This window comes from Octodon degus, unplaced genomic scaffold, assembly GCF_000260255.1.
Source record: "Octodon degus isolate 3935 unplaced genomic scaffold, OctDeg1.0 scaffold00071, whole genome shotgun sequence".
NCBI classification, from domain to species: domain Eukaryota; kingdom Metazoa; phylum Chordata; class Mammalia; order Rodentia; family Octodontidae; genus Octodon; species Octodon degus.
In genome coordinates this window covers 7816889-7828910 of record NW_004524647.1, presented here as the reverse complement: position 1 = coordinate 7828910, position 12022 = coordinate 7816889, and positions in this window count along the sequence as shown.

The following is a 12022-nucleotide window of genomic DNA, read 5'->3' as shown; positions in this document are numbered from 1 at the left end:
AAAAAAAAAAAAAAAAAAAGGGAGGAGGAGGAAGAGGTTGGGATGAGAGGACTTGGTGGTACAGTACACAGAGGCCATGGGTTGACTCCAACATGGGGTGTGTGTGTGTGTGTGTGTGTGTGTGTGTGTGTGTGTGTTAGAAGAGGTTGACAGCCAAAGCCCAAGGTGGAAACTGGCTGAAATTCAGAGAAGGCAGTCAGAATATCTGAGAAGTAACAAGGAAATGGCATCAAGAAACCTCAGTCACAAAGACATGAATCTCTGAAGGGAGTAGACCCCAAGTTCTTTAGGAACATGCGTTTTGCCAAGAAGGGCTTCAAAAAGATGCAAACAAACAATGCCAATGCCATAAATGCACGTGCTGAGGCTATCAAGGCCCTTGTGAAGCCCAAGGAGGTCGAGCCCAAGATCATTCCAAAGGGAGAAAACCACAGGCTTCCTTGACTTGCCTATATTGCCTACCCCAAGCTTGGAAAGAGTATTAGTGCCCACATTGCCAAGGGTCACAGGCCTTGCCAGCCAAAGGCCCAGGCTCCAGCAAAGGCCCAGGCTCCAGCTTCTGCTCCAGCCAGGCTTCCAAAGGTGCCCAGACTCCCAAAGGTGCCCAGGCTCCTGTGACGGCTCCACAGTAAAAGCCTCTTATCTGCTGATGTAAAAACGGAAGGACTAGTGTGACCCCTGTGGTGCCATCTGTGGGGGGCTGGTATCCTCCTGTGCTCTTTGTACAAATAAACCTGAGGCAGGATTGAAAAAAATATCTAGAACAAAGCATGATGAAATGAAAAAGAGAAAAAAAGATAGACAAAAATACACTAAACTGTGAATATAGGGGGCTGGGGACGTAGCTCAGCAGTTTCAGCAGTGCAGCAGCTTCCCAGCAAGCATAAGGCCCTCAGTTTGATTTCTGGTACCAAAAGACAACAGTTAAAAAAAAAGCCCTTTTGAGATGTGAATATATGGCATATTATAATTTAAGTGCAATAAGGATAAAAAGAATGAAGCAGAAACAAATAAAGGTCTAGGGATGTAGCTCAGTGATAGAATGTTTGTTTAGCATACATGAGACCCTGAGTACCATCTTCAGTACTAACAAAGAAAATAAAAGAAAAATCCAAAGCATAATATAGTCTGAATTAAAGGTATAAAGAAAAAGCAAATAAAGGTTTTGTTTGGAAGAAAGCTAGAGTGACCAATGAATTGCCTAACAGAAAATGTATTTGCATATTTATCTTAAAATGGCAAGAGTAAGCTGGAGAGATAGCTCCATAGTCTAAGTGATTGCATGGCAAGCCCAAGGCCCTGGGTTCAATCCTGATACTAGATGCTGTGCCAGCCACCAAAACCAGGTGTGGTGGCATATGCCTATAATCCCAGTGCTGGGGAGGCTGGGATAGGAGGATCACTATAAGCTGTGTAGGGAGACCCCTCACCAAATAAATAAATAAAAGTTTTTTTGTTTTTTTTTTAATGTTGAGAGTGATTATACATTGTAAGGATCTGTTGGTTTCTAAGTGTGGTCCATTGTACCAGGGGAGAAATGGCAGCAAGAGTGAGAAAAAGGTAGACAAAAAAGACAAGAGCTGAGTTAGGTGGTGACTTGCCTACCTGGTTGGCAAAGTGACCCCTTGAGCAACAATATGGACATTTATTTATACCTTTGTAAAGTTAGTAATGTGACACCAGGTTGCCTACTGACTAATAGCCAACATTAATTAGCCAGGATGCTTATCTCAGGATTAAGGTAGCTTGACTGCTTTAGGCACTGAGGCCTAATCCCACTTTCACACATTTGACCAATTTTCCAGCTTCCCTGGCTCCCAATATATCCCTCTTTTTTGTTTTGTTGTGTGAGTGATAGCTGTTCCATTGCAGTTTGAGAAGCTGTGTTCGGAGACCTCTTTAGGAGATTTTTCCATACTTGATGCCAGTCCAAAGATTTTTGGTACTTGAATTCAGCAATGTAACACTATATAGTCCAATAGTCCATAATAGTAGTAAGTTATCAATACAGCTGGCAATTGTCAGAAGTTGTTAGTTACTTGAGACTTTTACAGCTTAGCACATTAATATGGCATTATTTGTCACATCTTGTGGTTACAATTTTCTGCCGGATGGTTAAGACCAAGTTAAAGCAAGATCCATATAAATATAAATTTAACTTTTGCTATCTGACAAGGTCAGTTAATCTCAGAATTTATCTTGGAGCCATGTACAGCACCTCTTAGGTCTTCTGTCAGTGTCAGCAATCTGGATGAGTCATGGCCATTGCTTGACCAATTCACTTTTTGTGAAAGCCTGAGAGATTTTTTTTTTTCTCTAGATGACTCTCCTTAGGCACATCATTGATCACTTTCATCTGTGGCCTCATAATCTCCTTGATCATTAGGGACTCAACAGAGTTATAGGATGTCACAGCAAAGGTTTTCTTAGGTCCCAAGTCCTGACTGACCTTGAAGGGCTAGGGCCAAAATATTGGCTATCCTTTAGCCCACCTATCTCCTTAATATTTGGTCTCTGAGCTTTAGTTGTTAAACATCCAGAAGAGAAGCTTAATGATATTACCCTGTAACAGAGGCAGTAAGCTTAATATTACTATCTGAATATCAAGCACCTCAGACATAAAATGGAAATGTTATTTTCTAACAATGGATATTGTAATATTTAAATCCATATATAATGTTAAAAGACAACAATTACATATTTTTATACAGAAAGTAGAAATCAAAACTATATACAACATTGTAGCAAGACAATCCTGATGACATCTTGTAACATACTTAAATTTTCATTTTAATATAACATAACTTTTTTTTTGGTATTGGGGATTGAACTCAGGACCTTGTGCTTTCCAGGCAGGTACTTATACCACTGAGCTGTATCCCCAGCCCCAGCAGAACCCTTTTAACTAATCATCTCTATCTAATATATAAGAAATGTTCACCTAATTAGTCATCCTTAAATGAGATACACATTCAGAAGTTTTTTGTTAAAGACAGAGGTTTGAATCTGAAAGTCTTACAACAATGAGCAATCTTTGTTCTACATTTTAGAAGACCCGTACACATAGGATCATGAATGCACTTAATACAGCATGAGATTAACAATAATAAATTACCATACAAATGTAAAAACCTTTGTTTCTTAATTTAGTTTCACACCAAAAGCATCTTTTAAGAGAATCTTACTGTAATTTTTTATGAAAAACTTTATTTTTTAAACCATCTGGTAACTTGGGAAAAAGCAAAACGTTGGGTCTATATCACAAATTGTACTATCAACAAGTGGTCAAGAAAGAAAAAAGAGGAACAGCTGTTTACAGAATCGCAGACAAACACAAAAACCAATACACAGAACACACAAACAAACATCTTTACAAAATCAAGTGTTCTGGAATATATATTGTTGCCTAAATTAAATTATAGCAACTCTATTACAATTTTTAGAAATTTATAATTATAAGTAGACTAATCAGATTTTGTTACTTGTCAATTAGCAGAGATCTCTTATCAGAAAATTTTGGAAGGAATAAAATCTTATCTATAATTAATGTGCATATTTTGTATTTTCATATTTTTTGTCAATACTAGTAAAACTTAGCAGTTATTTTTACACATTTTTTTTTTACCTATTTAGACTTTAGATTTCCATTTGGTCAGTTCCTTCAATAGGCCCCTGGTTGGATCCAGCCTCATTGCTGTTAACTTCTCCAGATCTGGCTTTGTGGTACAGCTTGACAGCATGCTCTGGTACTCACGTAAGTTGTTCAACATTCTGTGGAAAAACACAAGCCTGCCCTCTACCCAAGGTTAGTAGTGGACTGGGTCCCTCTCATTGTCCAGTATGGCGATCTCTCAAAAGGACCCTTCCTAGCCATCTTTCTTTCACTTGATGGAACTGTCTTTCTGCTGCTGTACTTCCATCTTTTGTAAAATTTAAAAAATTTAATAGTTTATATTGACAAGTGAAATTGGAGGAATTGATTCCTTCTTTTGTTTTTGTAATTGAATTTTGATTGCACAGTGAGAAACCTGTGTCCTGTATTTTGGGAGAGGAAGCCACACATAGCCTCACTTTACCTAATATGACTTATCTGTGAAAATAAACAAATTAATTTAACTTGTCTGAAGGATAATGATAGTCAATAACACCAGAGAAATTAGCCCATGCAGATTTAATTTTATTTATTTTTTATGTATTTGATACAGGGTCTCCAGGCTCTCACTATGTAGATCAAACTCATAGTGATTCTCCTGTTTTCAGCCTCCCAAGAGCTGGGATTGCAGGCACGTGCCACCACGCCCAGTGTCAATCACCATCTCAGTGTGCCCCAGGGGTAGGGCTGGCATGGCTGGGGATCAAACCCCAGCTGCTGTGCTCTGCCTAAGCAGGTGCTTTAGTCTGCTGGGTTATCTGGCCAGACCCTAGCCCATGCAAATTGCCAAAAGAATGAAAATTACCGCAACCATTTTTTTCCCATAATTTTATTGAGAAACAAATAGCAATGAGATAGTTTCAAACCAAATTGGTAGGACAGTTTCAATAATTAACACATTGCATGTTACATTCTTCCTAGTGGTTAATTGCTGTACAAGATGTGGACATGATATCCTATTTACAAACACCATTAGAACAAATCACTCTATTCATTAAGAGAATGTAACTATATATCTATCCTAAGTGCTTTGAATACACAGATACAAAATGGACATTCATCTGTATACATTTTTTTGTTAAATTCCATTATTTGAATATTATAGTTGTGTAAACTCAGCAAAATATTCTAAAAGAGTTCAGTAGCCCATAATAGGATTGGGTCTTCTACTTGACTGGCAATGTCAGAAATTGTTGACCCGAGTGCCCTACAGCTCAACATAACAGCATGGCTTTATTTCCTATATTTCGTTTTTATACTTTCCTTCTGGATGTTTAAGACCAAGGTAAAGCAGGACCTATGCAACAAGAGTTGTAGCTTTTGGGTCTGATAAGGTCAGTGAAATCCCCTCAGACTTTATCCTGAGATCCTGTACCTCAGATTGTAGAACCTTTGTCAGTGTCAGCCATGTGGATGAATCACGGCCATTGCTTGGCCAATGTGGTCTCTGTGAAAGCCTGAGAGAATGTTTTCTCTCCTTGTGACTCTCCTTAGGCACACTCTACATCATTGATCACTTTCCTCTTTGGCCCCATAATCTCCTTGATCAGAAAATTTGGGACACTTCCGAGTTACATGACATTACAGTACAAGTTCTCATATGTCCTGAGTCTTAATTGACCTTGGAAGGCCAGGGCCAAAGTATGAGAACCATTTTTGTTGAACTAAAGAAAACAGTGATAGTTTGTACCTTATTACCAAGAAGCTGAATTGCATGCATTTGTCCATGTGCAGTCAGTTCTGCCACAGTATCATGAAAGGGAGTAATAGTTTTATGTGGCATATGTGGCATATGTAGCCATTGTAAGGGACTCTGGGACTGCCAAAGTACCCCAGTGGGCATATACCAATTAAGAGCGTTGGCTAAGATGGGTCAACTCTAGAGAGCTATGCATTAGAAAGAGCCTGATTAATTTTGTCTAAGGCAGTTTTAGCCTGTGGTGTAAGTGTACTTTTAGAAGTAGGGGCTGAATCTCCCTTGAGAATGTCAAAGAGAGGACTTATATCATAAATAGTTATCTTAAGAGCTGAGTGGAGCCAATTAATGTTACCAAGTCAAGTCTGAAAATCATATAGGGTTTTAAGATGTTTAAACCTGGATCTGAACAGTTTGGGGCACAATTTGTCTTTGTTGGATAACCTGACCCAAACACGAAGAAGTGATCATAGCTTGTAGCCCTTTGGAGGCCACCACTAGGCTTGCCACCATTTAAATGAGCTGTCAAAATCAAGTAAGTGTTTAAGCCCCACTGCTTTAGATTGTGCTCCAAACTTCTATATTTGTTGTAAAATATCAAAACTTTTTTATACCAAATAAATTTAGGTGTGTAAAACAAGCAATCAAACTCATTAGGAATTAAAAGAATTTAAAATAATCTTTTAAAATATCTCCATTATTATAAATCTTAGGAAATATGTGTTATTGTTGTTAAAAGCAAACTGTTTGTATCTTTAGGATGGAAACCTTTAAATCTAATCACCTTAAGGGGAAAATGCAAAAACTTCTTTTAGTGTCAGTTGTAATGAAGGGAGAGAATCACTCTATTTTCCTGCTTTTCTATTAAGTTCTATTCCTGGGGGAATAGCCCTTTGTAACTCTCCAGGTGGACAATCCAGCTGCCTTTCCTGGAAACCATCCACACTTGCATTTGTAAATCTCTTTAAAATGTTTTTCCTTCAATTAATGTTTATTTTTTAACCCAATATTTCTTTTCAAAATTTTAAAATTTTTATCAAAGACAGAATGGCCAATTGAGTGGTATGAGAGTCTGGAGTGATTTAACCAACGGTTTGGGTGGACTGAACGATAACCTTGATTTCCCTGCATAATCAGCATGGATGACACCAAGTGAAACCTGGAGGCTTCTTTATATCGAGGCTCTGCCTCTGGTTGCTGCTTTTACTGTATGGCCTCAGGGCTGGTTGAACTTCTAGCAGTACTTTATTGTCTTAGTACCTGGAATGGGTTTCTCAGGCCCACGTCTCCTCCCCAAGCTTCAAGGGTGCTATGGCTCAGTAGCTCTGCATAGGCATATCAGCTGCTGTGTGTTCCCACTGTTCCTCTGGATGTTCTGCTTTTGCCCAGGAAGGCACTATCTGGAGCCTAACGAATTTTCAATGCCAGCAACATGCACAGCCAATGCCAAGGCCATGGTGAGCCATAGTCATGACTCTCCTACTTAGTGCCAGGTGCACAGGCCTGTAGTTGATGGTATGTGTCAATCTGTGTGGCTGGACTGGGCACACAGACATGGAGGCGGCTGAAGAATCCCAGCTAGGTCTGCTCAGGTCTCGAGGATGGGCCCCCCCCTCCCCCCGAGCCCAGTTTGTGCCTCTCACTATGATGGCACTGTGCTACTTGGAACCAACTGTTTATAATTTAAAAGAACTTTTCCCTTTTTCATATAACTGAGTAAAGCCAGAGGGTTTAAACCCTATCTGCTATATCTTTGCTTTACCCTCCTTGTCCCATTTGGGACTCGATTTTAAAGAATATTCCACTCAAAGACCTTAGAAAGTAAATCAAATACAGGAACCAAGAAAATAACAAACATATTTATATACTTCTATAAACATCTATGGTTCTTGAAACTCTCTCCCGTTTTTAACTCAATCTAACTTTTTCCCTTTTGGGCTTCACTTAAACCTGCTCCTTTATCTCTCTGGCCCTGGTGAACCCATTTCTGGCCCTAGTGAGCCTCCATCCCAAAGCTTTACCCCTGATGTGCCAGCATCAGAGCACATCTATGTTGAATACCGGCTCTAACCAATTCACTTCCCTCCCTTATGTACGCTCTTTGGAAGTGTTCCACTGTCCACATTTATCTCATACCGGGTGTCCTACTTGGGTGCCAAATGTAAGGATCTGTTGGTATCTCAGTGTGGTCTATTGTACCTAGGGAGAAATGGTGGCAGGAATAAGGAAAAGATAGACAAGAAAACTATGGACATTTATGTACACCTTTGAAAAGTTAGTAACACATGACACAAGGTTGCCTAGTGACTAATAGCTGACATTAACCAGTCAGTGTGCTTATCCCAGAACTGAGGTAGCTTGACTTCTTTAGGCACTGAGGCTTTGTGCTGCTTTCACACATTTGACTCATTTTCCATCTTCCTTGGCTCCCGAGAATACATCTGTGATCTGAGCACCTCGGAGGCTGAGGCAAGAGACTCATGTATATGGTACAAGCCTGGCCTACATACAAGTTCAAGGCCAATGTGCACCACAGAGTAAGCCCCTGTCTTAAAAATAAATAAACAAACAAACAAACAAATAAATAATTGCTATTATGAAAGTTCAGAAAAAGAACATATGACTCTTTCAAGCAGAAGATAGAAAAATTAGACAAATAACTTATTCAAACAGTAGGGAAGAAACACTCTCCCATCCCCCAAAATAAAGTCAAAGAAGGAAAAAAGTTGGGGTAATAAAAGTTTTCTTTCTTTCTTTTTTTTTGCTATGTATTCTGGGCTGGCCTTGAACTCACTTTGTAGTCCACACTGGCCTTGCACTTGCAGCAGTTCTCCTGCTTCAGCCTCCTGAGTGCTGGGATTACAGGCATGATTTACCATGCTTGGTTTTCTCTGTATTTTTGAATGAGTGATTTCTTTCCAGGATCTACAGTCTTGGACTTCAAGGAGTCACAATTTTCTCTGCCTACCTTTACAGGGGGTTTGTGAGGTTCTCTCTAAGCCCCAAGTCTGCTTTGTCCATGCACTCCAGGCTGGCTACTGTCAAAGTCAGGGTGTGGCCTTGCTCATACTGGGAGATGGGGAAAGAAATCAGACCACTGGTTTCTGCTGCATGTAGGCTGCAGGGCAGGGACTCAGGAGGACTGCTGCACTGAAGGCTAGCACTTTCACTTCCAGCTGCTTCTGAAAGCCACACTCACTGGGCCTAGTTTCTCACTATGGAAAGCAGAGCTCACATCCTTCTCAGCTTTAGCTTTAGCTTCTTGGGCATCTTAAGTCTAGCTTGGGTTTGCTGTTATCCATGGTTTCAGGTACCCACTGGGGGTCTTGGAGTGCATCTACAGCAGACTAGAGAGGATTACTGTAGCTTTATGTTATATAATACAGAACTGACAAAAGTTATAAAGGAAATTGACAATTTTAGTCAAAGTCATGAAACACTTTTCTCAGAAATCAATAGATTCACTAAGCAAAAAAGCAAGGGTTTCAAACTGTAGTAATTAAATGAATAGTCTTGATCTAATAGATATTGAAATTAGAGAAATATGAATGTAACTGACATGGTTTTTCAAATGTACAAAAATTTATTCAAGTCAGGAAGGGTTATGATGGATAGACACAAAGCCAATATCCTGTATAACTGTAAAATATTGTCGGTCATATAAAATATAAGTAGTGCCCTTCAAGCTGCATAGCATGACATCATTGTCCAAAAATAATCATATAAAGACTTCAAGTGGGCTGGTGAGATGGCTCAGTGGTCTAAAGCACCTACTTAGAACAAGCTTAGCAAAGCACAGGGACCATGGTTCAATCCCCCAGCACCACATGCCAGCCAGCCCCACCCCCTGGTGGGCTGAGCTGCACACACACACACACACACACACACACACACACACATAAATAAATAAATAAAATTTAAAAAAAAAGACTTCAAGGATGTTACTTGACATGATTGACTTTTTAAATTTTAGTTTTTTTGGGCTGGTACTGAAGGTTGAATCCAAGGCCTTCCCATTGACCTATATCCCCAGACCTTTTTACTTCTTATTTTGATTTTTGAGATGGGTTATTGATATGTATTCTGAGCTGGTCTTGAACTTACTGTGCAGCCCAGGCTGGCCTCAAACTTTTGGTGATCTTTCTGTCTCATCTTCTAGAGTGTGGGGACTACAGCCATGCCTTTATTTCTTATCCTGAGATGTGGGTCTCCCTAAGTCATGAAAGTGCCCATGCTAAGCTTGAACTTGAGATCCTCCTGCCTCAGCCTCCCAGCCAACATGCTGTCATGCCTGGCTTCAACATCCTTAAAAAACAAGCACCCTATTTCCTATTGACTGTATTCCCTAAGCATAGTACAATAAAAATCATACAAATGACAAAACAGTAGTTATAGCTTAGAAAACTAAGAGGCAGACTTGAATCATGGTGTCAAGGGGGAATCAAAACTGTAGTAAAACAATTTAGAATTAAAGAATGGCAACATACTTATGAAAGCTGTGGGAGCTAACTGTACACTACTAAGTAAAAAAGCAAAATAATTGAAATTAAATAGGACAAGCTATGAAAAGTATAGTCAAATAGGCCTAACTTATATTGAAGGGGCAATAGTAAAAATAAAGGCAGCTTAAAGAACAGCAAAGAAGAATTACAGCCAAGAACAGTGGCAAACCTCTGTAATATCTACTCAGAAGCCTGAGGCAGGAGGATTGCAGGTCCAAGTCTGGTTCAAGCAACTTACTGGGATCCTGTCTCTAAATCAATGAATGAATGAACAAATAAAGATAGAAAGAGCTAGGGGCATATAGCTCAATGGTAGAACTTCCCTGAGTTTAATCCCTTGTATCTCAAATGAAACAAAGCAAATGGTAAGCCACTAAATGGGAGAATATATATTTGCAAAACATATATGATAAAGCCTTCATACCCCTAAAGCTCTTGGAACTCAACAATGAGAAAACAGGTTAAGAACTAAATCATGACAAAGGATCTGAATCACCCATGTAGACCTACAGATGACAAGTAAGTGTAAGAAAAGATATTCAATATCGTATGTCAGGAGGGAATTACAAATTAGAACAAGATACCATGAGAGATCATTAGAGTGGCTGAAATCCAAACTACTGACAACACCAAATGCTGAGGAAGACACACAACAAACGGAACTCTTTTGCACTCACTGCTGGTGGGAAGGCAAGCTGCTACATCCACTTTAGAAGACTGTCTTCTATAGAACAAAACAAATTCTTATCACACGGCCTTAGCAATTGTGTTTCTTGGTATTTTACACAAATGAGTTGAAAACTTAACGCAGGAAGTGGTGTGAACCTTCCACAGCACTTCAGGTAGTGGGACGGGGTGGAGGGTCACCCTGAGACAGAAGGATCCACCTGGTTTGAGGCTGTGGAGTCAGCACTGCCTCTGCTTGTACGTGTTGCTTGGAAAGACTTGTTTGCTTATTTCAGCTTCAGTTTTTATAAAATGTAATTCAATCTGTGCAGCTAAAAAAGGTAAGAAAATTTTTCCAAAAAGCAATATAGAGACGGATTTCAGGAAAAAAAAAATCTTATTTGGGCTTCTGTTTGTTGAGCTAGAAATTCTTAGATTTTTTTTTTCCCCCTCATTCCTCAGAGTAAGTGCAAGTTTCTTATGGGTGTGTTTGATTTTCTTAGGAGGATGTTATGGTTTGGATCTTAAATGCCCTTCCCCTCGTGACAAATTAGTGGTTGATTTAGTGAATTGGAGATCTATGCACACATATATATGATGCTATTTATTAATTGATATGTAAATATAATTTTGCCTGGTTTTGTTTTGAGTCAGGGTTTCCTTATGTGGCTTTGAACTGCTGGGCTCAAAAGAGTGTCCTTTTTTGTTTGTTTGTTTGTTTTCTATTTTAAAGGGTCTACAGGGTGTTCAGGGTCCCACTACTAGATTGGACTCCTAGTGATTCTCCTGTTTTCAGCCTCCCACGTGTTGGGATTACAGGCGTGCACCACCACGCCCAGTCTCAAGAGTGTGCTGGGGCTGGCCAAATTGTTCAGAGGACTAAAGTGCTTGCAAGCAGGCTCAGGGGCCAGAGGTTCCATTCCCGGGCCTGCAAAGCCAGCTCTGCCCGCAAGGTGCGCTGAGATGGCAATTGAGACTGGCATGGTGGCGCAGGCCTGTAATCCCAGCATGTGGGAGGCTGAAAACAAGAGAATCACTACGAGTCTGATCTAGTAGTTAGACCATGAATACCCTGTAGACATTGCCCTAAAATTACAAAATAAAATAAAAATGTGTTCTGGTTCAGTCTCTCATGTAGCTGAGATTACAGGTGCACACTACCACACCCACTTTATGATAATGATTTTTAATTGCAAAAAGCCGATTATAAAATATCATGTATGGTTATCCTCCATTTTTAAGAATACAGTATCATTGGAAGCTTGGAAGCAAGCTGGAATAGGGGCAGTGGCTACTCAGGTGCTGGTATTTAGAGTTTTTAAAAATCCTTGTTATTGGTAATCTACAACATCCTCAGTAATCATGTCTTATTAGCGCACTGTGTATCTTAAATAAGGAAAACCCGTGAACGTCCCTTTCAGCTGGGCGGGTCTGCAGTCGGTCACCTGCCAGGTGAGGGCAGCGAGATCATCCCGCTGAAGACTGACCCTGAAGAGGTCCCTGCCG